Source organism: Wolffia australiana, chromosome 2, assembly GCF_029677425.1.
Source record: "Wolffia australiana isolate 7733 chromosome 2, ASM2967742v1".
Lineage (NCBI taxonomy): Eukaryota > Viridiplantae > Streptophyta > Magnoliopsida > Alismatales > Araceae > Wolffia > Wolffia australiana.
Genome location: NC_135836.1, coordinates 13,451,055 through 13,455,046, shown reverse-complemented (window position 1 = coordinate 13,455,046; position 3,992 = coordinate 13,451,055). Strand labels below are relative to the sequence as shown.

The 3,992-nt window shown below is 50.4% G+C and overlaps 1 non-coding gene across 1 annotated transcript; it reads right to left on the bottom strand.

Annotated features, from left to right (window-relative positions):
* Window positions 1-3,619: 3,619 nt before the first annotated feature.
* Window positions 3,620-3,725, bottom strand: LOC144700333 (small nucleolar RNA R71). The gene has a single exon (XR_013580708.1). It is a non-coding gene; the product is annotated as a small nucleolar RNA R71 (small nucleolar RNA).
* Between the last annotated feature and the right edge of the window lie 267 nt (window positions 3,726-3,992).

Sequence of the window (3,992 nt, the reverse complement as noted above, 5' to 3'; positions counted from 1 at the left end):
CCGCCGTCAGCCGCGCCGCCACCGAGCCGTAACCAACGCCGACGCCGACCCGCTGCCTGAGCGCCGCCGACGCCGTCCCTGCCGGCCGTAACCGTCTCCGACACTACCTACGCCGTTCCCGCCGTCCTCTGCCGCCGTTCATAGTTTCTCCGCCGGTCGCGCCGCCGGCCTCCGCCCACTGCGGCCGACCACCCTCCTCTCCACGACCTTACCTCGACCCGGCGCTTCCCCAACCTCCCCTCTCTCCCATCCTGCGCCACTGCCCCTTGCGCTCCTCCTTCACCCCCGCCCAGTCCTTCTCCCTCCGCCGTCTTATTCTCCCGCCAACCATTCTCCTCTTTCCGCCCGTGCGACTCTCCCGCTGACCATTCTCTCTCTCTGCCCGTTTGACCCTTCCGCCGACCCTTCTATCTCTCTCCGCCCCTTTGAGTCTCACCGGATCATCCTCCTCCCCGCTGACCCCCCCTTCTACCCACACTCTTGCCACGACCCTGTGCTCCACCTACCATTCCCCCCCCCCACCATACTCACACTTCGTTGACCCTCAGATTCGCACCACACCACACCAATCCCTTTCTCACTCAGTCCCGCTTCTTCCCCCCCCCCCCGTACTCCTCTACCTTTCCCAGTTGTCGGCTGCTCGTCTTCCCATCCTCACCGATCGCGCCAACCCGAGGTCGCCATGTCCGTGCTACTACTCTGCCCTCACGCTGCCTCGATCGCCGCCGGCCGCGCGCACAGCGCCCTTGGCAGCGCGTCTCCGAATCACACCGCGTGACCAGTCTGATCCACCTTGCACTAGACACGTCCGGCTGTTCACTCTCCCTCCCGTCCTTCATCCCGGCGCCGTTCAGTAGTGCGAGCCTCTACTCTGACTGCGACCTCCGACCGTTCCGACTCTGTGCACCTCTACAGATCTCCGAAGTATGACAATCTGTCGCCAGCGCAACGACGGTACCCTTCACCCGCTCTCCTTTTGTCCTTTACGTTCTTCAGTATACTTTCGTATTGCCTCCTCTACGCTCGGGTTAGATATGTGAGCGTGAGACAGGTTGAGACAATGACGATATCCTTGAGGGTCTTTACCCGTCTGGTACGAGTCGGGAACACCCGACGCGTGTGAGCACATCAGCGGGAATTCCCCGTTCGGTGACGTACTCGCCCTCGACCCTCTCGGACGAGGCTCAGGAGGCCCGTCAGGCTTCACTCAGGCGACCCGTCATTTCCCTGGAACAACAATTCATTGCTTGTCGGCGCATGCACGTAACACAGTAAGACTTTCATTCATTTACTTTGTCATTATCTTCTGTCCACCTGCATTCATCGGACGACGTCCATCGTCGTAGTCCGATTAGTAGTATTAAGACACCAAGCCCATACCCTCGGTGACGACCGGACGACTGATGACTCTCAAATATGTCATCAAATAATCAAGTTCTCAAGCTTAAATTCATCACAATTATCTTGTGAATTCATGCTAAGTTCATGCATATATATATTGTTTTATGAAATTACTAACCCCACTTGATTCTTTGAATCAAGTGGAATATATTTAACATTTTATGGCTAGTGAACATTCAGAAACAGGTTAAGAAGATCAAGGAAGAGAGGAGGATCGAGAGAAGTGGGCAAAAATTCGAAGTGGCAAAAATCACGAAAATGCCCGTGGGAATGACTTAAGAGAAACCCTATAAATACTCTCTTGAGAGAGGAGGCCAGGTTGTTCAGAATTTTCTCTAAGGAAACTTGGGCTTGGAGAAGAGGATTTTGCACCCTCCAGGAGCTGATGAGCTTTTGGAGTTGGAGAGGAAGAACAGACTGAAGATAGCTTGGATTGAAGAACCACGCCTCGCCGCAAGGACGTGACACCCGACGTGGGGAAATCTCAAGCTTCAGCCCTATAATCCCTCTCTTCTCAGACAATTTTGGTTGGGTTGGAAGAGTCACAAGATCTTCCAATGTTTTCCAACTGAGGATTGTTTCGTTTTAGATTTGATTTCAGTTTAAACTTTGTTCCTTTTTTTGTTCAAATCGTCTTCCCCAAATCTTCCAAAAGAACAGAACTCTTTCGGTTTTTTGCACAAGCAGCGTGCAGCAGCAGCCGCACGCAGCTGAGCCGCCGTGTGCAGCAAAGCCGCCGCGCTCAGCCGTGCACAACTGCATGCAGCACGCAGCCGCGTGCACCCGCGTGCAACTGTACGCAGCACACAGCCACGTGCAGCCGTGCACAGCCGCGCGCAGCCGCGTGCAGCCGCGCGCAGCACGTAGTAGCACACAGCTGCGCACAGCCGCACGTAGCACGCAGGCGCGCGCAGCACGCAGCAGCGCATCGCTGCGCGCGCAGCGCAGCCGCCGCGACGCAGCGCGCCGCAGCACGCAGCAGCGCTGCGCCGACGCAGCACGCGCACGCGCCGCAGCACGCAGCCGCGCGCAGCACGCAGTTGCGTGCAGGCATTCCGTGCATAGGCAGCCGCCGCTGCTGCATAGTCAGCGCAGGAGGCCGGCTGTTATCGCAACACCTTGCGCGCAGGTTATCCCTGCACGCAGGTGTTCGATCCTTGCCCCAAAGGGCAAGGATCTGTCTACAGAGAAATTCTCTGTAGACGGCTTGATTAAGTTGCACTTTAACGTAATTAAGATAAGATAAGAGAGATTTTCTTTGCTGAATTAAAAATTAAAGAACGGTTCTGTGAGTTTCCCTGAAGATTATTTAGCAGGATTAAATACTTCTGTAGAGTGGAAAAGTAACATATCTATTGACTGAAAAGGAATTTCCTACTGTTTTCTTTTGCTCCCTGTGGATCGACCCTCACTCGCCCTAACTTGTGAGGTTTATAAATTCGTTGAATAAGCTTAATCCTCACATATGTTACTGATAAATAATCAGTAAAAAAAACACAGTAAAATTGAGCCTATCAACTGGGGCCGCTGCCGGGGAGCACGGTATTACAGTAGGAACTTTCATTTTCCTGAATCTACAGTCAAATTTTTCAAATCTACAGTCAATTCTGTGAATCTACAGTAATTTTTTCAAATCTACAGTCATTTTTTTGTTGATTCTCCTAGAGCTGCAGGACTTAACAATCCTCAGCTTATTGTTATTCTAACCATTTGTTGAAGATTTATGGTAGTAACACGTTCAGGAGCTGGTGAAAAATCTGTAGAGAAAGACATTAGAGACACCTCTCCATATTCCACAGTTACAGAACCTGAAATCCAGCAGGAAAATATGGCTGAAGAGATTCATCAGCAGCATGAGAGGAGAAGGACCATGCTTGACAGGTCGACACCGTCGGGAAGCCTACGTCAAACTGATGTAAATCTGAACATCGGTGACGGTATCTCCTTTCGATATGACAATGCATTAATTCATTCCTTACCTGAATTTAATGGACTGCCTGCTCAGAATCCCTTAGAATTTCTTGATGACTTCCATATTAGGTGTTCATCTCAAAATGTTCCAGGAATTTCTACAGAAATTTTAAAAATGAAATATTTTCCTCTAACTTTAAAAGACAAAGCATTTTCTTGGTATCGTAATTTAGGAATCACCTTTAACTCATGGGATGAGATGGAAGGAAAATTTCTGCAGAAATTCTACCCTCTCTCCAAAACGAATTTCTATAGAAGGGAAATTCACAATTTCCATCCTCATGATGGAGAAGCTTTTAGTGAGTCATGGGAGAGATTCAATGATTTGTTGAGGAAGTGTCCTCACCATGGCATTGAACAATGTCAATTAGCCCAAATATTTTATGAGTCTCTCTCTGATTTTATGAAAAACAAAGTAAATCTCGCTACGGGTGGAATGTTCTATACTGCATATGAGGACGAAGTTTTTGATATTTTGGAGAGAGTTGCAGAAACTGATTTGCAGGAGATTGGAGCCAATCATAATGGTAGGAATGTGCAGCCCAAGAGAGCAGGAGTTCTGCACGTCAACGCCAAGGAGGGAGAGCTACAAGCGGGCCTAAGGGAGACCAACCAGAAAT